Raw genomic sequence first — 27,656 nt, 5'->3', positions numbered from 1 at the left:
TCCAAAATGCAATCACACCCTTATAAAGTAGCACATCTTACCCGATGCACAGGACAACAGTGTTACAAGGCCTGTTACTGGTTTTGACATGTAAAATCCAATGTGATTGGTACCTGCCTACCTGTGAGATCTTATTTCCTTCTAAAGCAGTGATCAGTGGAGGTGTATGCTCTGGAGGCTTCTAGACACAGAATAATGACAGCTTCCTAGGAGGAAGACCTAGGATGAACTGGACCACCAACATCAAAGATTGGACAGGATTAAAACTGACTGATTGTACAAGGATTGGAAAAGACCAGGAAGAATAGAGTAAAGTTATTGCTACATCGTGCCCCAGTGTTCAGTGTAGCCTTGGGACTGACATCATCTTCCTCAGCAATTTGGACAAGGGCGTAGTGAACACACTGTCCAAATTTGCATATGACATTAAATTATGGGGCAAAGCAGACATACTGGAGGGCAGGGGGTGGATTCAGGCAGATTTGAACAAGCTGGAAAAGTGGGCAGAACAAAATAGAATGCAGTTTAACAAGGATAAGCACAGAGTACTGCACCGAGGGAGAAGGAATCATCAACACACATACAGATTGGGGGAAGAGACTTTCTAAGCAAAACAGCAGCAGAAAGGGATCTTGGAGTCATAGTTGATTCAAAGATGTACATGAGTCGGCAATGTGACAAAATGATCAATAGAGCTAACTGCACTCTATCATGCATTAACAGGTGCATCACAAACAGGTCTAGGGAGGTGATACTTCCCCTCCATGCAGTACTGGTAAGGCCACAGCCAGAGTACTGCATTCAGTTTTGGGCACCACACTTCAGGAGGGATGTGGATAACCTTGAGAGGGTCCAGAGGATGGTTGGGGGGCCTGCAGGATAGGTCCTATGAGGAGAGGTTGAGGGACCTAGATCTTTTCAGCCTCCATAAGAGAAGGCTGAGAGGACACTGGTGGCCATCTACAAATTTGTTGGGGGTGTGGGAGAGGGGACAGCAAGGAATAAGAGATACTCTGTTTTGTTTACCAAGGCACCCTTTGGAGTAACTAGAAACAATTGCCACAAGCTGACAGAACAGATTTACACTAGACATTAGGAAGAACTTCTTTACAGTAAGGGTTACCAGAATCTGGAATGGGCTTTGAAGGGAGGTGGTGCTCTCCCCTATCTTGGGGGTCTTTAAGAAGAGACTGGACAAACACCTGGCTTCAGGTCATCTGACTCCAGCCCTCTTTCCTGCCCAGGGCAGGGGGTCAGACTCTATGATCTGCTGAGGTCTCTTCCAGTCCTGAAAATCTATGAAATCTATTACTTTCTGTGAAGAACTCATAATTTTTCTTATCAAATATTTTTCAAGCAAGTCTTTTTGGAATGGAAAATTGGAGCATCTAAATTATTATTTTTCACAAAAATATCTGCATTTGTTTTTCTTGAAAAAATGTTGAATTTTAATAAAAAGAATGTACAAAAACTGTCAGGACTTTTTTCCCCCTAGGCAGCAACCATCCCATCATCCTTGGCTTATTCCCTTTGAATGGGAACCGTCAAAGTATATCAGTTCTCTCTGGTCTGACATTTTCTCTGTTCTGGAGGATACAGGATACAACCTTAACAGCAGATGACTCCTCTTATAGTGAGGCATAAACTAATACAGCAATTTGAAAGAGTCTATCAGAATGCATATTACATATGGACAGATTTCTTGAATCATCAGAGTGGTCAAACAGGGCCTTAAATTCCCATTAGCCTTCTCTACTGCAACAGTATAATGGACCCAGAATTTAAATGTTAGGTCTATCAATACCCTCAGAGTCTTTCCCTCTATGCTATCAACTAACATGGTGCCATTTAAACTGTGCTTGCTCAGGCAATAGTTATTCCTAAATGCATCACACTATACTTGGGCACATTCTATTTCATCTTCTGCTCCTAAGTCCATTCATACATTTTATCCCAATAATAGCTGCATGCTTCTAATTGTTTTGGTCTGCATTAAGTTGAAAAATTGGCATAGAAAAATTACCACAATAAAAAATGAAGAAAAAATTGATGAAGGCTTTCGACTAAATATCACAATTCATATTCCTAAGGAATGATAGCTTTTGAATATGGATACTGATTTGGGGTGTTTGTGGTGGAGCACCAGTAAGGTGCTTGCCATGAAGTGTAGGCTGCACCAGGCTGGAGGAGTGCCTGTGTGGAAGACAAAGATACCCCAAGGAGTCAGTTTTAGGGGGGAGGTGTGTGGCGTAGCACCAGTGGGGTGCTCGCCACTTTTAGGGCTGTCACAGGCTCTGGGGGAGCCTGTTTTTCTGAGCAGCAGAGAAAAGCCTTCCCTGCTAAACATGTTAAGGGGGAAATTTAAGATCTGAATCAGGCAGCAGGCAGGTGCGGCCCAGTCCTGACGAATGGCCATCTTAAGCCCTAGGCCAGCAGGGCTGGAGGCAGCAGTTTGCTCCCAGACACCGAGGAAGCAATATCTCCCAGAGGAGCCACTGCTCCGAGAGCAGCTTGGAGGAAGGGTAAGGCTATGGGAAAGGAGGAGACCTTGTTGGTCCTGGGCATGACCTAAAACCGTACCCTGCTGGGATAGGGAGGTCTGGTGGTCCTGCCTGTGGTGGGGCAGGGCCAGTAAATGCCAGGTTTGAGGACCATCCTGGTGTAAGGTGGGTTCGGGCACCTAAACCCTTAAAACTAAAAGCACAATTAATTAATCTGCCCTGTACTAAACCTATGCATTTCATAAATGTATTTCTACTTAGTTAAATTAAGGTGGTAGTTCTAGTTAGCTCCTCAGAAGCCTACAATGAACAGAAACAAAGAAACCCAGTACCTTGGCATTTATATGCATCATATATGCCCATTGAAAAAGGAAAGAAACTTATCTTCTGGGGAGTAAGCTACTGACCGTGCCCAAATATTGGTCTTGATCTCACTCTTCAAGCTAACAGTTACTGAAAGGGCTCCCAGAGCAGGGTAATATTTAGTTGTGGAGAGGGAAGTAATGCCTAGATCACTCAATCATTGGCTAGTTGGTCACACATGGTTAAAAATAGCATAGCTGACAGTTTCTCCTTTTCTGCTTAGCCTTTCTTTAGTAACAGGAGAAATATGGAGTTTCAAGTGAAATTGGGAAAAGTGAGAGGAATCTTTATTGTCCATCAGCAAAAGACCCATCTCTCAGGAAAGAGAAATGAATTTTCAGATGATTGTGCTGTAGTATTGTGTGAGGTCACTCTCACTTTGTGCATGAATAAAAGACAACACAGTTGTGCTACCGTCTGTCTCTATTAACCTACTGCCAGGTTAATTATTTCTATTATACTTCCCACAACAGAAGTACTGGCAATGGTTCCAGCTAAGCCAGATTAGTATTAAGGGGCCTTTGCCATAGATGATGCCAATCCATCCTTGCTCCTTGTATTATATGAAATATGCTCCAAGGATTTTCCACTAGGTGAACAAAAATAATGCCAGAACTGCTGCTTTTCACTAAACGTCAATTAAGAGGTATTCACTAATCCCAAGACATATCATAGTTTTTTCCATGTAATTACAATCTCTTTTTATAAAATGGTGTTTACCTGCAGATGATTCTCCCTTCTCCTGGCATCGAAATTTTATGTGGGAGGAGACAGCGGGAAAGAGAGATTATTTCAGGTCTAATTGTTCTGGTCTAATTGGCCAAATTCCAAAACTCTTTTTCAGGCAAAAATCTTCACTGGTTTCAACGTTTATTCAGTGGTTGGCATTCACATACAATTTCAAAAATGCAGATATAGGAAAAACGATGTCCACCCATCCAGTACTACATTATGAATTAAGGAGAAGAAAAACTTCTGTTTTGGGGAAGTAAAAATCAGGCTATGCAAATTAGCGCTCAATAGTGGTAAAATATTTTCTGTAAATAACAAATACTGTATGCTAGAGCCAGTTTCAAGACTGTATCATGGAAATTATTTCCAGCTACTAACCAAATGGAGACAAAAGTTTTTAAATAATTAGTCATCATAGAATAGAAGGACTGGAAGGGGCCTGTAAAATCATGCTTACAAAATTTAAAAAGAAAATAGTTCAAACTATTATTCAGTGGCCATTGTAAAAATCAAAGGCATTTTGCTACTAGAAATGTATTTTAAGTATGTTATTTTTATTATTGCATTTGAAAAAAATCCTTTCTTTGGCTCATTAATTTTGCACTTAAAATTAAAATTGGGTTAGCAATTACCAAAACTTGATAACAGATATATCAGATCACGTTTTTAATATTTATTGCCTTTCCATAAAAAATACTGTATTTTTAAAGCTGCTGCAGACCATTTAAAAAAAATGTTTGTTAGTCATGGACTTTTAAGAGGCTCTCGTAATAGTTATTCTGATAGTATAAAGCCTGATATTTAAAGTAAAAACATTATTCGGGTGGATTAATTATATCATGGTTGGAATAAAAAAATCATAAGATTGAAGGGACCCTAAGGGTCCTATAGTTTTTAATTCCCCACACAGATGAAGAATCTTATGTTTCTGAACCATTCCAGGCAGGGATCTATACTGTTTCTTGAAAACCTCCAATCAGATTCCACAACTTCCTTTTTATCTCACAGCTGGAAAGGTTCACTCTCTTCCACCCCCCAAATTTTATCTAAATCTGGTTAATGCACTCAATGTGCAGTCTCTGCTGTTGTCAGAAGCAATATTTAAACTTTAACTGATAGCTGACATGATGTCTGTAACTCCATTTGCAATGACTGGATAATGAATCATTGTTGGATTAAAAAATGCACTTACCTCTCTCCTCTCCACATATACTGAATTCTGATTATACATCATATATATCACAATATTTTCCCTCTACTTCATCAGGATGGTTAAGCAGGAGACATACAGTAGCTTGCACTCATTTAAGCTAAAGTGCTCAAACTGACCATTACTTTTTCCTTGGCAACATGCCAAAAGTATTTCAGTAGTGATTACTTATCACGAGTGAAAACAAAAGTTTGTTGCACCCCAATTCGGAAATCATTCCTTTAGATGTAATATCATTCATTTTTAATAAATATAGTATATCTATATCGATTTATCATTGGATTGTGCGTGTGTGTGTGTACACGTGCATGTAATATATATTATATTATATTGACATTGGAACAAATCGATTATACTACTCAGCAGTACCAGTCAAGAGGTCTGCAGTTTTAGCGCTATTACAAAATGGAACATTCCTGCGCATTTCTTGCACATGTGTGTATACACATGTGCATGCAGGTATGTGTGTGTGTGTACGTACATACATGCATGCATGCACATGTGTATATACACACATGCACAAGAAATATGCAGGAATGTTCCGTTTTGTAATAGCGCTAAAACTGCAGACCTCTTGACTGGTACTGCTGAGTAGTATAATCGATTTGTTCCAATGTCAATTGTATCTTCTCAAGAATCAATACAACAACACAGTGTTTGTCTGCCTACTGAATTGCCTACCTACTTTTTAGACCTTTTGAAATTGTCTTGTTATTAGCAAATACTGGAACTGTACCCTCACCCTGGACTTGATCTTACTCCCACTGATATCAACTGAAATTTGCTATTGGATTCAACAGAAGAACTAGAGCCTATACCTGTATACTGAGATATTGCTTTTGATATTATGGAGTCATCATGTAGTTGTTACTATGAAAATTTGCTATTGTGAATGTCTCTCAATGCTTACAAAAACCCAACATGTACCCACCGAACTATAGACAATGGTTGGTTATTACATCTTAACAGGCTGTTACTGAAATGCAAACAGCTTGGGACCATTGGCTAACTGAGTTCTAGCAAACTAGTTGGGACATATTTGTTTGAGCTGGAATATGAAACAATAGAAAGTTATCAGCAACAAGAGCAAGAGACAGAAGTGGCAAAGAAGGGTTTAACAGGCTTCGCAAGCATGCCTTCACTGTGCTTACCCAATGGGCCTATGGGCTTAAATGGACCTTTGACTTTGGTTTTTTGAATGGTGCATTCACTAGTCAAAGCTGTTCCTTACCATTGTGACTGCTTTCTCACGTCTATCACACTCCTATAGATCACCAGCCAAAATGTGCCTACAGCAGAAGACACAAACTTTTGGTGAGAGTCTGAGAAAGGAGTTAAGGTAGGATGGACTTGTAAAGGATCAGAACTAGATCAAGTATGCCATGGGTTCCAGCTCTCAAATGAGAGGACTAGAGAGTGGGTCTTCAGCCCAGGAGTCAGTCTAGAGGCCTCAAGACTGAAGGGCTGTGCCTAGACTCTATTATACTCCAGAGGCTTAAAACACCTGTAGATATTTTAGTGGCTGAGTCCTTCATCTGCAATCTGATAATTGGCCAAGAAGGGTCACTCAACCAGATGCCACTCCATTACTCCACTGATGTGTGTGTGTGTGTGTGTGTGTGTGTGTGTGTGTGTAGGTTACATCAAGATATGTGGACAGTTCTTGAAAATAGGCTAGTTCAAGTCAAACAGCAAACTTCAGCAAATACCTTTTCAGTGATAAACACATATCATGTGCTGGATCTTGTGCCTCATCAGCACTCTCCTTAGTTATTTATTTAATGATTGCAAAGCTGTCCCTGGGATTTCTAAAACACACACATACACACAATGATGATGATATTAATGGAGTTGGCCAAGCGGCATGGTTTTATGCCTCTTTGAATTGCAAGATGTGGCTTGCCTGCACTGTCTCCTTGAGGCTATGCTGGAATCTGAGTAGGAGAATTTATGCAGGAATGAGCTGAAGCACTGGCAATAAGCACATTTTCCACTGGAATTAATGCACAAGATTAACAAAGCTATAAAATTAGCTGGGAACACGTGCGTGATCCCTGTCTGTTTCCACTGCCAGAGATCAACATTTTTTGTCACTGAAAATGAGTGTACATGTCAACTAATTACCATCTTTCAATTCATTGTGATTGTGACATATTTCCCTAAAAAAAAAATACTATTGTGCAATGCTAAGAGCAGTACAAGAACTTGAACTAACTCAGGTACTGCTTAGGTTTTTGCTGGCAGCGTTTATAATTTCTACAGACCAGATGTCCCACATTTCTTCAGGTAATGGACAGAAGCACTGAAGGGGTAATTCAGGATTGATATCTCTATTCCAGGACCTCATTGACTAACACTCAGCTTTGTTCTTATCTTGTCAAATTAGCTGTGTGTGATGTTGATAGTTCTGTTAGTCAGTAGTTTCTATGGAGATTAAAGAACAGGGATGTTTGCAAATGACTGCATAGTTTCAGTATAATAGCAACTAACAGAGGATCTCTCCTAAAACACTTTGTAATTACTTGTCCTTATTAAAACCATGCTGATGACTAGCTCTTTCCTGATTGTTATAAAATCCTTGATAGTTCAGTTTTCTATTTTTTATACCCTTAAAACTTGTCTATAAATTTGATGCATGTGTAACCTGGGTACACCCAAGGGTGCACCATATTTCAATTGGATAGGATGGGTAGGCAGGAGGGGGTGCTGTGAGAGGGATGCCAGAACTTTGAGTGAATCCGTCTTTCCTCTATAGAGTTAGCCCAAGCCCAAAGTTCTTAACTATATATAATTTGAGTTATAATATACATAAACATAAAACTAAATATCATATACATATATTTACACAGTGAACATTAACCAATAACCAAGGTCAAACCCTAAATAACTGTTTACTCATCACAATAAAACAATTTCAGCAGCATCAACACAATACAACATTTCAATTACAAAATATAAAGGCGCAAACAGGAACAATCTTAATAACATCTATTCCTTAATATAGTCCCTGACCCATGGCAAGAGATAGTCCTCCTTTCAATGGGGTCCCTTGGGGGTGGGGGAGGGTGTCCAGGGAGCACCTGCGCCGCGACCCCCCGGGCCCCCCCCCCCCCACTTTAGGGCCTTGACTAGGTGGGGGGCTGCTCACCCAGCCCCTTCTCTGGGTTTGCCCACCCCAAACGTCTTTCCCCTGTGGGACCTAAGGGTCCAATGATTCATGCTCCCTCAGGTGGCAGTGGTCAGGGCACAGCTCGATGGGGTCTCCTCTGCTGGAGCGTCTCTCCAGGCCTCTTCTGCACCACTGGGCTCCTCCCCTCCCTGTGCCCCGCTCTGGGCACCGAAGGTTCAGCTCCCCTCAGCTGCTGCACCACCGCTGCTGGTTTCTGGTGCTGGGCCTCACGCTGCAGCAATACTATTTCCCCGTGCCATGGCTTGGCACTGAAGGCTCTTTTAACACAGGCTGGTCCCTTCAGGCTCCGGCCATACATCTTCATGCTGGGTGGTTAATCCAATCGGCCCCCGCTGCTCCCTTGCTCCCAAGGCTTGGGCCCATGCACCACCCTATGCACCGTGGGACCTGGCTGCTTCCCAGGAGACAGGGCCTAAGATACCTCACTGTGGCCCCCCAAGGCCCTTGCCCTGTGTGCTGCCCTGCGTACTGTGTGGCCCACTGGCCCTGCCAGGGTTGCAGACTTGAGCCACTGCTTACGGCTCCCAAAGCCTGGGCTCAGTACACCAAACCATGCACCGTGATGGGCCCGAGCAGTCTCACACCACTCCCAGGGCTGGGTCTCCACGCACTGTCCCTGTGTGCTGTCAACAGCCTGAGCAGTCTCGTGCCACTCCCAAGGTTGTTTCTCCAATGGCAGCTTCAGGAGCCTTGGGCCTATTACCCGCTGGGGGAGAACTCCCCAGCTTTTCTTGGCTCTGCTCTTCTCAAGTCCCTCGCTCCATCTGCCTTTATGCTGGGCATGCAGCTCCTTTTATACTCTCCAGGGCTCTGCCCCTGAAGTCGTCCGGACCTGACAGTGTTACAGTCTTCAATCAGGTCTGGGGGAGCTCTTCTCCCCCTCCCCTCAGGAAAGGGGCATGATTTCATTTCTCTTGCTGTCTCCTGATTGATGGGTGGGCTCCACCAATCAAAACAGCAGGATCTCTAGCCTGGGATTCAGCCCAAGCTCTGAGAGGTAAGCCTGTTACATATGCGATCTACACAGACCCTTAACCTAAGGGTGTAAACTGGTGTTTTGAGGTAAGTTTTGGAAGCTACATTGAAAGCTCAGTCTGTAAGTGTTTCTAAATCCAAATGCATTGAGTGGGTCAAATTCTGCTCTATAGACATACAGCCCCACTTAGGTTAGCAGAGTTCAGCTTCATTTCTCACCTTCAATTTACTTAGACACTTTTCCAAAGAGTGGGAGCTCAAATTCAAACAGGCAGAGACTTCCTGTGGGATATACGTTAGAAATGAAGCCAGGGTAGATTTGCACTTTGTAGACTAGATCAGGGACGTACACCTTTTCTTCTATGTTCCTTTGTAATAAGGAACCCAACATTACTGAACGAGAAAAAAATTGTTGTTTTTTTTTTTTTTTTTTTTAACGTATTTTCAAATCTCTACTAAACTTGAAAGTTTCTTGAAAGAAAGGGGATATCCAACTGCCTGAATGGAAAGCTGGGGAAGTAGTGGAAAGGAAATAGCTTTACACTTGGCATCCCAATATGTATCCCCACCGGCAACAACTTCAGTAGCAGCAGCATCTCCAGTATATATCTTGCTGCCTGAGCAACGTAGAACAATACAAAAAAATCAAAGTTAAACATGAGTGAGTAGGGCTAGAGGCAAGGATTGTGGCAGAAGTGATCTCTTTTATTGGACCAATTGCATAATTGGTTTGAACACAAGATATTATTTTTCAGGTCTGACCTGATAAGTGAAGAGTGTATGATGGAGGTCGTGAGTGAGCAAAAAAGGATTACATTACAGTAGAGACCTGGCTGGATCTTTTAGCTGTTCCTTTCCAGACATTATATGCTATTTCTTTTTTCAGTGTTATAGGATTTTGGTAGAGCAAGTGTTACATTGGTTTGGGGTTTTAGCTGGGTTCCATTGAGGCACCCTTTCAACCTTAACTCCTTATAAATTAGTTGTTTGTCTTTCCATTTTTATTGTTAAGATGGAGTAATATCCTCTCTTCCTCTATTGGATGGTGGATAAACAGTCATATGGTCTGAATGCTGTTGGTCTATTTAATATCACTACAGATGGAATAAAAAGGCTTTTTTTTTTTTTTTTTTTTTTTTTTTTTTTTTAAATATAAGAGTGAACAAAAGAGAGCTTTTGCATGTTATCTTTTCCATTGCTTGCATCATCAGATGCACTACAACCTAATCTATTTTCGCTGACAAATCATTTTTTTCTGCATGAAAACAACCCACAGAACTTGGGGATTCATAAAAGGAGCTGCTTAAGAACTCATTTTTTGCCCAGCAGCAAGATTTTTTTTTTTTTTTTTTTTTTAAGTTTTACCTACCACTGACGCATCATACTCTGAAAGCTTGTAAAATGGAGGTTAGATTGTTGGTTTGCCATTTTTGTTGATGGCAGTCATGAATTCTTTGCTCACTCAAAACTGTTCAGCCATTTTTAAAAGAAGAAAAAAAAACTCAAAACATTAGCATATAAAAACAAAGCCAAATTAGATACATAGTAAGCATTCCCATAGATGTACGATTTGTTGCATCGTATAGTTTTTCCTAAAATGAGCAGAAGACTTGGTTAACAGGCAGGGTTTAGATTGCGAGAGACAAAAGATAGGCAACTTCTTCACATTCTATTTGATCTTGATCCTAGTGGGGTGCCATACAGGTTTCTTTTGTCTTTTCAGAGAACCCAATTAAAATGATAGAAAACCAATATTGTTAATTCTGTAATGAGCATGAACTGTAATTAAGAGCCCTTTAGTTTACACTCACAGTCTAGTTTTCTTGTCTTAAAAATTCATATTGTGGTTCTGATTTGCAGTCTGAGGTCAAAAATTGTAAAAGTGCTTTCACTACTCAGTTTTCATTGCACTGTTTTAGCTACCTAGAATTTATGCCAGGGGATGAACTATTAATTTACCAAGACCATTTATATTTATTTTAGATCCAAAATAATGTACCTAAAATGCATGAATTGCTCTAGATACAGTGCATATAAATCATATTGTTTTAGCTGTAAAAAACAAAATACATTTTAATACCACAGCAGAAATCTAACCATTTTGTCTAACCTAATACAGACTACAGAATTTTATCCAGTAATTCCTGCAATCTTTAATTCTGAGCTGTTCAAATGTAGTCACTAATTAATATGGACCCCTGCTGCTCCTAAATATATGTTATATAGATGAAGGACCAGTATAGAATTCCTTATCACGTAAATAAAACACCATTGTTAGCAAAGCTCTTAAATTGCTGCTGAATGCAGACATCTTGGTGAATAAATCAGCATTCATGAATAAATAATTTACATGAGTTTTCATGCTATTTCCATCTTTGACCAACAAATGAGGTAGTTAGTGTCATTTGTAATGGTGCCTATTGTGATGTCATCATAGAGGGTCAGATATTCAAAGATTCAAAATCCAGATGAGTGCTTAGCAGGATTTTCAAAAGCACCTAAATGGGATAATTGATGAACTTCCTTTGATCTCTGTGGCTCTTACTTTAGAGACTGGAAAAAGCACTACTAAGCATGTTTCATACAGGACATCAAATGATGCCATGTAATCAGTGCTGCTCCGACACATTGTATCGCTATGATATAACAGTTAAGATTCACAATTCCACATTCAATTCCTATAACAAGCATCTTCCCCCCTGAACTTATGGTAAGGCTCCCTACTGTTGGAACCTAAATCAGCCAAACAATTCCTAACCAGGTTGTATTATGAACCTCAAACAGGTTATGAATCTTATATAATTTATTTAAAATAAGCAATATTGCTAAAAAAAATTCTGGGTTTCATGAAAGCAGTGACTGCTATTGTGTGTGGGATGGAGATAAAGCTTAGATAGTAATAGTAATCTCTTAGAGAATCATATCTAGGATAGGAATCCTACCCTAGATCTACAAGGTGGTCATAGGAGTTGACCATGTGTACCCCCCCTTTAAAAAAAAAATATTTTATATACATGTGGTTACAGAAAAATGAAAGTTCTGAAACCTGCCTGTTTTCTTTAATAATACAAGTGCTTCTTACAAGAGCCAAAAAAAAAGTAATACTCTTAAGAAATGTGGCTAGGCACTTACATCCTACTTATGACTTGTAGCCACAGCCAAGGGCAGCATTTAGCATCATAAATGACCCTAGCAATCAGAGGTTGCAATTCACGTATCCACCATTCAAGGTATCAAAACAGACTTTAAATAGGAATGAAGTGGTACAGAGATGGTATTTTTGCTAGCCCACTACGCAGTGAAATTCACTTTGTACCCTATTTCACCAAAATTCATGCTTCTGCAAAGAGCTGGCTGTAACAGATCACCCTCCCCAGCACCATCTTTCTGGTTGTCCGTGCCTTACTCGGGGCGCCTTTGGGCCTGCTTTGTAATTCTTTGGTCCCACCCTAATCTTTCCTGTGTTACTTCTTTGTCCCCACCCTATTCTTCCCTGCCATGTCTTGATGGATTATTATTAAAAAAAAAAAAAAAATTGAGTGGGAGACTGCCTATTATTTTGGGGTATGTTGGGGTCCCTCCTATTATGACTTGACCCCAGTTCTCTAGTTAGGCCTCCCTGTCTGAGCCCACTAAACAGGACTTGACTCTGAGGCTCTAGCTTTTTTCTCTTCCAGTGCCTGGAGGCTCGTGGCCCCTTTTCTGCTCCTTTATAGAGCCCAGCACTCCCTGGCCCAGAGGCATGGGAGCTGGACCCACAACCAGAGGGTCACGGGCTCAAAACCTGGGCTTAGCCACAAACCCACCTCTGCCAGAACAAACAATCAAACAAACAAAAAACCCCCCCAACAAAAACAGGAGACAAAGTACAACCGCACTCCGGTGCACCTGACCTCTCTGGCCTTTTTAAGATAGTACTTCAAGTATCAGGGTTTGTGTCCCCCAAAAGCTGCACCCTCACTGGTGCCAGGGTGCACACTCCATAGAGGGTCCCCAAAATGAGGCCTCCTCCAACCCCTAATAGCCTCTCCCAAACCTCCAATCTCATAACCAAAAAAGAAATATGGACAGTCCCATCCAGGTGCAATATCCACTCTCAATAAAATAATGATAAAAGGAAACGTAATCATGTCAGCTTATATTTACACCAGATTCATGTTTTGGATCCCATCTGTCAGCTTCCAAGATATCTGCTGCCTCTCAGGGTTCCACAGTCCCCTCTTCCAACTTTTGTACCACTCGCCAAGCCTCTCCCCCAGGAGCTTTAGGATGCACTCCCTCACCTTGAGCTGTCTGCCCCCTTATTGCTGTTCTGCCCTGGGTTCTTATAGTCCTGCCTCTTCTGGTCAGCTGACTAGTTGACCCAGCCCAGCCATTAACCTCTTCCATACCAGTTCTCCGGGCCCAGAAGGTTCAGGCCTTAAAGGGGTAGGCCTGCTTCCTAGTGACAGGGCTAGGGTTCCCTGTTACACTGGCACAATGCCCTTTTGAGCACTTTTGATAGAGCACTTTTGAGAATAGAATGTTGTCTTCCATTTTGTGAAGGAAAAAAATAGTCCTGAGAAACTATTCTAATATCCTCATTTTGATGGATTGGGAATTGCAGTGTTTAACAGCCTTCCAGATCATGCTTCAGCCACAAAACTAATATTAGCTGGATAAAGATGCACAAGCAGTTTGCACAAGGGTCTGCTTCCTTACAGCTTCCTTACAGCAATGTAAATTCGCTGTCCTTGACCACACATGTAACTGGAGCTCTGTGATTCTTGCATTTGTGAAAAGGCATGTTTTAGGAGAGCTAATGGGTTTATAATGCTGGTAGATTGTGGTAGCTTGCGGGGGGAGCCTGGAAAGGTAAAATGTCATCTTGTTACAAGCCTTGTAGGAATTAGCTCTTGAGACACTTGGGCTAGATCCTTAGCTGGTCGACATAGTCCTGTTAAAGCTGGTCTAGATTAGGTGAGGATCTGGCCTGCATATGCGTATAAACAGGCTATTCTTAGTTTTCCTGACTCACCTGGCTTGTGACTTCAGCAGGTTGTGAAAACTGGGGCAAAACACTTGAGTTTTATAAAACAAGTACCCTGGGATGAGCCCTGAACAAAGACACTCCTGGAGCTCAGGAGCACATCATTGCCTGACCCTCAGGCAGAAGGCAGGGTGCACTTTCTCGACTAACCGGCTGCATCCAGATGAGCATGGACATTTGGTTCCCTGGGAAAACTAGCACTGGGACACCCTTGTGCCTCTGCTAGTTGTCGCTGGGAAATGCCTGTGCCTTGCGCCTCTGGCGTGCTACAGGTTATCTCTGGGGAGGTTACCCCTGGCCAGTGGAGTAACAGGTTACTCCTTGCCAGTGCTGGCCCCAGAAGCCTTACCTAGAGTCCTGGGGGCCTCCTGGGGCTGCAGCAGCAGCAGTCCTACCATTTGAAGACTGACCAGCAGCTGAAGTGTGTCTCTGGCTGGCCGGCTCTGGCTCTGAGTGGCACGCGCTGCACTCACGTGTGCCACTCCGCTTTTTTACTTTTTTTGCTCAGGTTTTTTTGACTTCTGGATCTCCAGGGGTCAAACCCCACCCCACCCTGCACTGCTCCTTTGCAGCATTGAGAACAGCTGAATGTGTGGTATGTAGCACCATAGATGTGTCTGCGAGGCCACATACCGCACAGTCGCGTTCATCTGGACATGGCCCCAGAGTCAGAGATGCACCACTACCCTGACTTTGGCCTGCCTTCAGGCTAACATAGCAGCTACCTCTCTCTCCTAATACTTCAGCTGAACAATAGAATTCACAGCCTACATTAGGTGCCTGGGCTCCCTATTCAATGCATTGGGAAGAGCTGGCACCTAGGAATGGGATCCATAAATGCCAGCACACTGGGTAGGGAGTCACCTAAGTTTGCTAGAAGGAAATGCTGAGGTGAGGTTTGTTTTAAGCCCTGTTTCTCTCCAAACTCATTATTCTGCACCATACGGAAGCACTTGCATTAAACCAGGATTCATAACCTGGAACTGTAGACATGTATGCCAGTCTTTCCCCACAAAAAATGGCTGAAAGAAAGAAGAAGTTATGGCATAGCTCAGTGGTCAGATCATTCATCCAGAATGCGAGGGACATAGGTTTAATTCCCTCCCCTGTCTGAGGGTATTTGAACCCACATCTCCTGTTTTCCAAACTGCCAGGTAAGCGGGTATTTTGCAGCGGAGTGTACTCATTCCCTCCTGTTGAAGCTGCTTGCTTCACTTTTTAAAGTGGAATAATTAAATATTTGTTGTTATTTCAATTCTTACAGGACCCAGATATTTTATTTTTTCCCCCCTATATATTTACTCCTGCTGTTTTTCTGTATTTTCCCTTCATAGTATCTGAATCTTTGACCTGCAGTTATCATATGTCTCACAGACTTCAACCAGGTGATGAAGATACCAAAAGGTGAAAATGTTCTGGACAGAGCTGCATTGACATTTTGCTGGCATCCAAATAATGTCAATGTTTTGCTGTCTGTCTCTGAGGAAAACTTCACTTGTGCAAAATCTTTTAGGAAAGGTTATTAGCAGTTTTCAGAATCTCCATATACTCAAGAAAGGGGAAATGTTGAGTGCTTATTGTTTTGCAGTGAGTATTTTACACAGCTCCTTGTTTAACTAGTGGTTGTAATAAAAGAAAATAAAATGAATAATGACTATTTGTTTAAGGTTAAAAAAAAGCACATAGGAACAGGGCCTATCTTCTTTGCACATTCAAGACTCCCACTTACTTCACTAAGTGCTGTGCATAACTCATAGTACATATTCTTTAGGTCATCTCCCTGTCCTGAGAAATCTGAGCTAAGATATACTTGTGTATGTTATTAAAAGACAAATTACATTAAAAGTCAGTTATTAGATAAGTTGCTCCTTGGAAGAGGTGTAGTGAGTTCATCAGTGCCTGGGACTGGGGTGGGGGAGGTATGCCAACCACTGTGGGGCATGGGGTGGGGGAGAGGGAAATGCAGCTGCTACTTCTACTGCCACTGAATGCAGGGCTGTGTCTAGTGTGAGAAAAACACCCAGGAGGAGAATGGGAAGTACCGTTCCACTTACCTCCTCAACTCCCAGACGCAATGTTGGATGCAGGGGTGCTCCTGTAGCTAGGCAGGGGCTGCTCAGGGCTGCTGCTGATGTGGTAAAGACTCTGGGGTGGGCAGGAGCAGAGATTCTGGTCCCTCCCTGCTTATAGTGGGTGCCAGGGAAAGGTGCCCTGCTCTACCACCTGTACTGCTCCTAGGACATTTTTCATAGACTTACATTTCTATCATTGACTACACTTTCATGAAACACTTTTTCTAGGTTCTAATTCAAAAGACCTCGATTGACTCCTGTAAGCTCTGGACCAGGCACCTAATGTAAAAGGAAACTCCAAGGATTTAATGGGAGGGAGTAACAGATGTCTTACTTGACTCTGAGATCTGGTGGGGAAGTAGCTCCTGCCACCTGCAGCTTTAGGTCACTCCCCACTTCTTCCCATTTCTGCCCCCCCCCCTTTGCTCCATGCTGGCAGGCGCCATCCCTACTGCAGCCCAGTCCTGTAGCAGTGGTGTGCAGCTGGCAGTGCTGGTCCATCCCAGCCCTGTAGCAGCAGCAGCAGTGGTGGGCTGGTGCTGCTGCTATGGAGCTGGACTGGAACAGCAGTGCCATCTTAGTCATGTATCAGAGAGGGAGAGAGATGGAGAAGTGGTAGGGATGAGAGAGACTGGGGCCTGTAGGGGAGGAGTGGCAGGGTATGCAGAGGCAAGGGGGTTGGGTGGCACTTGTGGCTCCATCTTTAGCCCCAACCTTGGGATGAGGCCAGAGCCACAGCAGCTGCCTGTCCACCCCCACACCTCTGCTGCCTCATGCTCCATTGTAAGGGAAGGGGCTTCCCCTCCCCTCCATGTTAAATAAGGGAAAAACCTTCTAATTGACTAAATATGGTAATATCTGTATATTTATTTTTTAAAATCCCCATTTGCTGCAATTTGCAGTGATACTGTTTACAGAGTTCCATGTTCAGGGTTATACCTTGTTGTGCATTTCCACATTTCTCTTCAGTGCCTGCTCAAAGCATGACCTGTGTGGCAGAGTTCCACTCCAGATCCATATGGCAAATGTACCTTTAAAAACTGCTTTCCCTAAGGATGTGATCCAAAGCTCATTGAAATCAATGGAAAAGCTCTCATTGACTTCAGTGGCTTTGGATCCAGGCTTAAACGCATTGATCTTCTATTGACGTCAGGCAGTTTATCAGGGCCAAAATGTGCTGTGAACTTCCAAAAGTAGCATTTTGCCCTTGGGGAATGCTCTTGCTTTAGTATGCTTAATATTTTGAAGGCATGGCTATTTTTTTCTGTATCTCTCCTTAGCTTTGGCATGCTAGACTCCACTTCTAAATCTAACTCTTGGTAAGCAGGGCATTCTTTTTGGCAATATGTATGTGGATAAGGAAACAGAAGGACATTTGCATTAAGATAATGAAAGTTCTTCCTTTTTACAGTTTAAACATCTTTGTACAATATGCACCATAACTCAGGAAGCAGGACTGAGTGCTTTAATGATGATCAGTGGTAGTAAGAATACAGGAGAATTGCTCATCAATGTTTTCATTCAGCAAAATGGGGAGGCAGGCAGCCTGGCCTCTTGGCTTCCATACAGGACTGATAACTCATGTGTTTAGGCCCCAGCTCTGCCAAGACTTGCAATAAGGCTATAGGCAAGTCATGTGGTCTTCTTTTGTCTCAGTTTTTCCATCTGCCAGAGGGAATAACAACCCTGATGCTTAATCCTACCTTAAATAGGTCTTACAAGTTCATTCAGTTCATTAATTAGTGGACTTGATTCTGCTTTCAGTTACATGTTTAATACCATTGGGCAACCTACAGAGTTACCTGGTTGTTAACAAGAGTCTCTGGTGAACTGATTGTAGAAAATTTCAAAGATGAAAACGTCTGTATAAAGGCCAGCTATGAACTGCTTAAATCATGGTAGCAAACACACTTTTGCAAAACCATTATTTAAGCGTTTTTGACATGAAATGAAAAGTGAAGACTTCTCTAAGAGTAATAAGCCCAGGTCTCTCCCCTGAATCAGCTCTTTGCTGCTGCTCCACTGGGACAAGGACCTAGATTCTGTCCATACCTGGCCAGCTAAGAATTACTGAGACAGTAGGTGTTCTCAGCTGGCAGCACCGTGGCAGTCCAGAGTAGCATCCTGGTCCCTCAGGGATCTTTGCCAGCTGTCTTAGATTAAAATATCCCTCAGGCTGTTCCCCATGCCAGGCTGGGGAAGCAGTTGGAGCTGGAGCTGTGCAGAGCAAAGATAGTTTGCACTGGTATAGCTGTGCTGATATCTTGCAGAGGAGAGTGTGGCTCATTGTGCTTGCTATTCCTCTGGCTGCAGGCTATCCTGGTATAAGGACATTGTAGGTTGACACAGAGTGAAAGGAAATCAGTTCAGCTTTGTCTGCAAATGGTAATTCTATGTGGATGGTAAGTTTGAACTATCTTTTGTGCAAATGTTATCTCTGACATCAGTAATCAGTGAATCCTGTAGTCCACCACTGCTAAATAATCTCTTAAAATTATTGTAGTTGCAGCTTCCAACCCCTAACATAAATTTAAGGGCAAGCAGCTACAAAATATACACTCAGAAATATCTTCTCATCAACATGAAATATCCTGCTGTTCACAGTTTACAATATTTTTTAGAAAACATACAAAACACATGCTTAAATCATCTAGATAAACTACTTGCTATCTCCTTCCTTAGAGTGAAATTTCTTTTGCAGAGGCCCAACACATGACTTCTGTGGCCCTGAAGTGGAGAACAGATCATGTTCTGTCTCTTGGCCCAGATATGTATTTTTTCCTTAAAAACAAACTTTTACTCTCAAATTGGTGTGGCAAATTTCAGCTCTGAAATGTTGACCTCCTGAGATACACATGTCTTCCATTAAGAGCAAAGTATATCAGAATTGACAGCCACTGTTCAAATATGAGACCAGATTTTGCACCATGAATTATTTTTGTATTGAATACTGACGGTGTACACAGTGCTGTACACAACATATGGTAAAAAGAAACATTGTCCCACGGTGCTTACAGCCAGTAGACAAACCTAACAATAGACAATACAATTCTGACACGTGATGAACTAAGTAGACAGAAGAAAAAGGCTGGTCTTCAGATTCCAGTGCTTGACTGGCATGTAGCCATTGGGGTGTCTGTCACACACTGCCTGTTTGACCAGACATGAGAGAAAAAAGACACAAAAGAGGCAAGTGAGAAGAGTTAAAGGATATGATTTGGCCAGAGGTCTCGGGAACAAAAAATGTAAAGAGCTGGGAAGGGGAAAGGACTGTCTAATGCACCAACAACCAGCTCAACAGTGGCCATATTTAAATGAGTGATGGCTACATTTCAGCAGAGGGTTGCAATCATAGGTGTTCACTGTTCAGGCAATAGAAATGCTACATAAATGTAAGCTAATTTCTCATTCAGCCTATTGTACACCTGCATTCTTGAAGAAGGTACATAACTGTATTGTTATCCTACACAGATCCTTGTTCATTTTTAATTACAGTTCACTATAAATCCAGGGTTTTACAATGCATCATCTCTACCATTCAAAAGGACATATACATCCTGGGGGAAAATATAATACTACTGAAAGAATGTGTGCATCTTCCAATGCCCAGCAAAAAGTAAACTGAAGGAGATAAACATATAAACTTATTCTACAACTATATGTATTTGCTAATATGAAGCCAATGGGAATTATCTGTGCAAATCCCTCATTCATCCATATGTAAATGGACCCCCTCAGGCTGGTTTTCATAAATAAGGGAAAATATAGTATTTACCAACTGACTTTCCCTTCCTCACTAAATCAACACTGGAAGAGGGCCAACGTGGTTCCCATCTTCAAAAAGGGGAGAAAGGAGGACCCGGGAAACTATAGGCCAGTCAGTCTTACCTCGATCCTGGGCAAGCTGTTCAAGAAAATTATTCTGGCACACATCCAGGAGGGGCCAGCAGGGAAATGAATGCTCGGGGGCAACCAGCACGGGTTCATCAGCGGCAGGTCATGTCAGACCAACCTGGTGGCCTTCTACGATCAGGTCACTAAATCATTGGATGCAGGGGTAGCAGTGGATATAGTCTTCCTGGACTTCCGGAAGGCTTTCGACACGGTCTCTCACCCCGTTCTCATTAGGAAACTGGGGGACTGTGGCGTAGACACCCACACAGTCCAATGGGTCGCCAACTGGCTAGAGAGCCGCACCCAGAGGGTGGTAGTGGATGGGTCCTTCTCGGCCTGGAAAGACGTGGGCAGTGGGGTCCCGCAGGGCTCAGTCCTCGGGCCCGCCCTGTTCAACATCTTCATCAGTGATTTGGATGAGGGGGTGCAAAGCACCCTGTTCAAATTTGCTGATGACACCAAGATGTGGGGGGATGTGGGCACAATAGAAGGGAGCAACAGGCTACAGTCGGACCTTGACAGGTTACAAGGATGGGCGGAGGAGAACAGGATGGGGTTCAACACAGACAAGTGCAAGGTGATGCACCTGGGGAGGAGCAACCGGCACCATACCTACAGGCTGGGGAACACCCCTCTTGTCAGCACAGAGGTGGAAAAGGATCTTGGAGTCGTTATTGACTCCAAGATGAACATGGCTCGGCAGTGTGGGGAGGCAGCTAGGAAGGCCAACTGTACCTTGTCGTGCATCCACAGATGCATTTCAAGCAGGACCAAGGAGGTGATCCTCCCCCTCTATGCAGCACTGGTCAGGCCGCAGCTGGAGTACTGCATCCAGTTCTGGGAGCCGCACTTTAAGAGGGATGTGGACAGCATCGAGAGGGTCCAGAGGAGGGCCACTCGCATGATCAAGGGACAGCAGGGCAGGTCCTATGAGGAAAGGTTACGGGACCTGAACCTGTTCAGCCTCCAGAAGAGAAGGCTGAGGGGGGAATCTTGTGGCCTGCTATAAACTAGTCAGGGGGGATCAACAGGCACTGCGGGAGTCCCTGTTCCCCCGAGCGCCGCCAGGAGTGACCAGGAATAACGGTCACAAGCTGGCGGAGGGAAGGTTTAAGTTGGACATCAGGAGGCGCTACTTCACGGTCAGGGCGGCTAGGGTCTGGAACCAGCTTCCAAGTGAGGTGGCGCAGGCTCCCACCCTGGGGGTTTTTAAGAGGAGGTTAGATGACCATCTTGCTGGGGTCGTTTGCCCCCAGTACTCTTTCCTGCCATGGCAGGGGGTCGGACTAGATGATCTGCCCAGGTCCCTTCCGACCCTAGAAACTATGAAACACTTTTGCATTTGGAAAAGCAGTTTTGTGGATAAACTGGGATCCAGAAAAATGACAGTCTTGAGATTTTTCCATATAGACATTCACATCACCATGCTGCTGGCTGCTGAGAGCTGCAGAAAATGAAATGTTGCCATCAACCTAGTAACTGCAGGCAGCATTTTCCTGCTTGCCTGTGGGAAATAATCCTCTTTTAATTTAATTATTCATTTTTCAAATTATTTAATGCAGTACCCTGGGATAGTGGTGAAGCTTTTCGTTGGCTTTCAAATTACTGCCACACCAGACAAGTACAGTAGTGGAATCTAGCTCCAAGAGAGGGAGAGAGCTATTGTCACTGAGTCTGTGTTTCCATTATGAGAGGTAGTGAGGCCCCTGTCTCTGGGATATCCTTTGGGATATCTCCATTTACTCTGCCAACTCACACAGGCCCCTAACATGGCAACCCTCACTCAAGGGCTTTATCTTGTTCCCATTGAAGTCAATGGCTCTAAATAAGGACAGCTGAATGTGGCACCATCTGGAGTCTGTCAGTGCTGTTCCTTTTGTCAGCCAAAGGGGTTCATTAAAGAGCAATATGAAAGGCCTCTCCTCTGCCAGGAGCCAAGAATGCTGCTTGTGCAATTCTTTAACCTTTTCCACTATGGGGGTAGGAGATCGGAAACAAATGTAGACACTACTTGGCAGCACATCATGTTGTTCTGCCTTAATCCACCAGAGCAGTCTTTAGGTTTGATCCTAGAATTACAGGGGTCTTTTATTTTGATGAATATCTCATGATAAGAAATAGTGGGGCTAATTTTTCAGCAATTTTGATTCTGCCATGGTAGGCAATGGTATTATTCCAACATTGCTCTAAGGCCATAAATAGAAACATGTTTGTACAGTACAAAACAACAAAGACATATGGGTTGGATCCTGCCCCTACTTGTATCATTTTTGGGTGGTATTGATTCAACTGACTTTGCTATAGCTACCCCTAATTTACATTGGTATAAATGACAGCCTTGGGGCATGATACATATTTTCTAAATAACTTAGAATTAAAGGCTGCCTATGCAAATTCTGGTTTGCATTCTAATTAGACTGCATCAGAGCAGACATGATAAATCCAGTCTGCTCTGCATTCTAATTAGAATGCTCCAGTGTGGCCTCATTATCATGTGTATAAGCCCCTGTATGTTTAAAAATGGCCACTGGGGCGCTTTATTTACACCTTGTCAAATGAGATTTAAATAAAGTATTCCATAACTATTTAAGCCTGCAGGGGCTCAATACACAGGATAGTGAGGCATTTTAATTAGAGCAGCTCTTTGGGAACCATTCTAATTAAAATGCCCTCCTGCCCCAGAGCATGTCTATAAGCAGCCAAAATGACTTTTTGCTGCTTCCAGGTTAACTCTGGGCATGGAGGGCTGGAGTGTACTTGAAATAGAATTGTCAGATGTGTGTGGTACTTCTGGAAGAGGTAAAGTCCCTAATTTAATTTAGTTTTGTTCATTTATAAAATTCTATAAATTTAAAGTTTTATAAGTATTAAGTTTCTTGTCTGCTTTTTCTTTATCTTGTGATTTCTAGTGAAGAGCTTCTTTCAAGAGTTCTGTAGAGGGGCCAAGGTGGGGAGGAAGCAGAAGTGTAGAATAGCCAGTCTAAATAACATGCCCCCTTAAAAACACAGAATCCTTGGTGGAAATCTTGTTCTAGCAGGAGGATTAACTTCAGCTCTATACCTTCACACTTGGAACAAGGAGACAGGATTTAGGACATGTATGTTGCAGGGGTTGCTAATGTCAGCACTGCTTTTGAAAGGAATATGGTGCTAGGATGATGGTTAGGAAGTTGTGCAGAGGATCCAACTGTGCATGTCCCAGCATCCTCAGGGGTGGAGTACGATTCTTTTCATTAGAAATGTTCTGACTCTATTGAGGTAAAGGGCTACACTCCCTGAACCCTCCATTCTGCAGCAAACACTTCTTTATGGGGAAGAAGTATTCAGTTGGGGTCTGTGCAGCTTGAAAACCACAGAGATTTTTTTGCCTTTATCCATGAAGAGGAAATTTCCATCATGCATAGAACACTAGTCATTATGAATTGAAAAGACAAATAGTATTTACAGAGGAATGTTTTAAATCAGTAGAGAGGTTCTTGATGTAATGGAAAACTATAGGGTCAAGTGTTCTTACTGTGTGCATGCAACTTTGCATGCCCAATTGTGCAAGGAAACAGCACAGAAATCCATTGTCTGTGTGTACAAGTGACTGTATACAAAAACTGTGCTAAGAAGTGAGTTATGCTTTCTAGGTTGCATATCTGCTAGATGAGAACAGGCCACAGGATAGGATGCTAGCCTGAGAACGCTGAGACCATCATTTAATTTCCTTCGCTGCTACACGCTTCCTGTATAGGTGATTCACTTCCTCTTGGCGCCTCAGTTTCCCATCCATAGTATGACTTCATAGGGGTCTCACAAAGATGGATAATATTAAAGAATGTGACAGGAGCCATATATGCAGCATAGGGGGAAACAATTGTAAAAAAATTGCTATTTAAAGCCCCCTTTTCAGTTGTGAGGCATAGTTAAACAATCAAATTTAATTGATGTAGTTACATTTGGCCCCTACTTGGTCCCTACTTTGTACCCTATTTTCTCCATCTGTGCCAGGCACAAATTCTGTTGTGTTGCAGAATGAAACAAAAAGAAAACAATATAAAATATGAAGAAACTGAAATCAAAGGTACCTTATAAAGAAGAGAAAAAGAGGAATGGTACATGTAGTATTATATTAGTATACCTAACTGGACCGCTACAAAAGCTGTAAGTCTGCCTTGTTTAAAATAGCAAATACTTTGTGACCTTTTCTTTATTTTTGTTAAAGTAATTTTTCTCTGGACTCCCATTCTGTTATATTTGGAAGCATAAAGCCTTTCAGATCTGTATACCAGAGGAGTGAATAATCTATTTGTACCTGAGGTGAGTCTTTCCAGTTTTGTAAAACAGTTTTAATAGTAGTTGATGTCAATGTATCTCTATATTCATTGTCATTACTTATTATTTGAAAGCACTCACAGCTGTGCTTGATGCTCTGCAGCAGGTACCTAGGAGCCAGATATCTGCCTGGAAGAGTTTACAATGTAAAGCCCCAATCATTCCAAGACTTCCTTACCTGATTAACAAATCATCTTGTTACCACTCCAGAGGTGTGAGCTCTTTTCTCACTCTACCTTTACTTTAGGTAAAAGTGGTCAATGGGTACTTGACCATTTGGGCTGAGCAGAGAAGTCTAAACTGGCTGCATGTGAATACTAGACACATCACTCTGTTGTGATCTGCTGCTTGCAGAAAGTAGGGTGCCCTATCCATCCCTTATCATGGGCTTGTTAGACTCAAGTAGACCTTTGAGTATATCCAATTAATTCATAGGGCCTGTACATACCTGAGTGTTTACAGGACAGGGTTCTTTACTTTCCAACATTTGTATCAGCTTTTTTTTTAATGTCTGTGATACAAATTCTCATGAACCAATCGGCTTACTTGACTTTATATAATTTAATTTAGATTAATTTAATTTTAAGCAGTTTCTCTTCTCAGAAGCCTATTAACCTTACAATGAACTCTTCCTGTAAAGGGAGACTGGGGAAGGAGACTGTCTACATCTGTTAAATTCTAGTCTGATTTTATAAGTTGTAAAGGTATTATATGGCAGAAAAATACTTGATAGGCACATTGTTTAGTCAGCTGGTATCTCCCTATGTGCAGCCAGGGAATACTGCACTGGACTGAGGTAAGGGCTGATCTGTTCCCGCTTATGCCAGGAGAAAAATTAACACTGGCTTTAATTCAGCGTATTGATTCCAATTCATTCTTGTGCTGGTGCAGAAAGTAAGAAGTGGCTTGTGCCTCTCGCATCTCAAGGTTGTCAGGAGCTGGCTTGGCTCTTAGTGGAGGTTAGCGCAACCCTGAGGAATTGGGCCCTAGTGACACTGTACCCCTGCTGTTCGGATCTCCATGGGCCATTGTAGGCTTTCAGAGTCAGTGGTGCACAGGATTTTCCCTATTACTTCCTTCTTTCCTGGCTTGCCCGTGCTCCAGAATGTCTCTGCATTGGAGGCTCATGTGTAGGTGGCACAGAGCTGCAGGGTTAGCTCCGTGCCTGGTGGGGGCCTCACATAGGCCAGGGAAATTTACCTGTGAAGGAACATGGCTGAAGTGCAGAGCTCAAATCCCCTTTAATACTTATATCGGAACCTCCTCTTCCCTGCCCCCCAATATTGACCATTTGGTTGAATAGGAACCTGGGTTTGTGTTTACTTTCATTTGGACAAATAAAAATGCCACCTATTGAGTTTATGTCTTCCACCGAACAAAACTGTCTTTAGCAGTTGTATGATTATAATAGATTTAGAATTGCTCCGCCTGTTTCTGTTTTCCATAATTCTGTCCAGCTGGGTATGTGTCCTTAATCAGATCACTGCTCTGAGCTAAATCCAATATAGATAGTGGCCAAAAGTTAGAATGTGCCTTGCTAAATCTCACTGTAAATCAGCAATGATTTTTTTTTTTTTAGCAGTAGCTCAAAGAATGTCAGTTTTACAATATTGAGATTAACATGGTATTAGCAAGATTCTGTCATCCCCCCCCTTGCAATTTAATGTTTTTAAATGAAACAAGATTACTAATAAAGGGAGTTTGGTTGAGAAGGGTCTGGGGAATGTCCAATTATAGCACTGTTTATAATCAATGGATATGATTCATTACTCATTTACAGGAACAGAACAGCATTGCCAACTGTGGATGTTTAATATCATGAGTCAAATGCTTCAGTCTTTACTCAGTTCTTACTCAGGAAAAATTCCCAGCAACTGCAATTGAGTTTTGCCTGGGTAAGGATTAGTGACTGAAGCTGTTAGGAGTTGACGTTTCTTTTGAAAATAGGTACCTTACTAATCATACCATTTACAGTTGACGTGCAATGCATCTCAGTAAACCAACAATTCTCAATCTGCAATCTCTGGAAAGGTGGCCAGCCACACGGTGCTGACTCTTTTCTATTAATCTAGTTATTAGAAAGAAGCTAGAACTGCATTATTTTCCCCCTAGAATTACAGCAACTGTTTACATAGGAAAGTATGTGCCAAAATTGAGGCTACATAGTCATGAATGGAAAGAGAGGTACTCAGTGTGATTGTGAATGGGCTGGAAGAGATCCACAATATGAATGAGTTTGAATACTGCAATGAACAGAACTGTGTCATGCTGTTGTAAAGTATTATTACTATTTGTGTTACTCTAGTTTCTATGCCCCAGCTGAGGTCACAGCTCCATCATGCTAGGACTGTTTTTACAGATGGTAAAACACAGTCCTATTCCAGAGAGTTTATAGTTCAAACAGACAAGATGGACAATATTTGGAAGAACTGTTTTACATATGTGGATCTGGGATATAGAACAATTAAATGACTTGCTCAAGGTCTTCCAGAGAATCTGTAGCAGAGCCAGGAATTAACCCAGATCTACTAAGGGTGGTGTCACATGTTCAACTTAACACTTAAGTACAGTTAAAACTCAAGCAACCTCACGTTCAAGCAGTTTAGCATGCGGTAAGAGTGCTCCTGTGAAGTTACACATTACACTTAGGCCATAATAAAGGCACTCCCAGCTTCTTGGAGTGGGGAGTGCTAGCCGGTGCCCCTCCTGAGTACCCCCTTCCCTCCCCCCTGTCGGCAATTGGCCGCTGGTGTCCTCACATAAAGTCCTCAAGCATCCTCACGTGAAATCTCACTAACTTGTGCTAAAAGTCTTATGAGAATCTCAAAGTTATGCCACTTTAGGCAAGAGTTAACTCTGGGCCTTGATACCTAGTTCATGTGGTGGTAATTTCAGTCTGCTCCATGGAGATAAAATGAGCAATTTGCAGTCCTCCAACATGCTAGAATGCACTGCTCCCAGCCTCCTCCTCCTACTCAGACCAGGGATAGAGCCTGGGTGTCCTGCCTCCTAGCCATATCTCTGCTTGCCAGCTCTCTAGTGGCAAATCAGAGCTATGCAGGCAAGAAATGCTATTAACTCTTAATGCGCAACTGAGTAATCACCACAGGTGACGTGTAGAGCAGGCACAGGGGGAGAGGGAGCACACCAGTCACCCATGCTGCTCACAGCTTGTTATAACTTTAGCAGTGCTTAATATTCCACAGAATTAATTTGGCCTATGTATAATATGAAACCTCATCCTTAGGCTAGGGACAGAAATTACACATAAACCGGTATGAGCAATCAGAAACTGGTTCAAATCTATAACAGAACAGAAATACAGTGCACATAAACTACTTTCAAAATGACTGAAACCGGTTTAAGATAAATC

Source organism: Alligator sinensis, unplaced genomic scaffold, assembly GCF_000455745.1.
Source record: "Alligator sinensis unplaced genomic scaffold, ASM45574v1 scaffold279_1, whole genome shotgun sequence".
In the NCBI taxonomy this organism is placed as follows: Eukaryota; Metazoa; Chordata; order Crocodylia; family Alligatoridae; genus Alligator; species Alligator sinensis.
The sequence above is the reverse complement of the archived record's forward strand: the minus strand, read 5'-3'. Positions refer to the sequence as shown.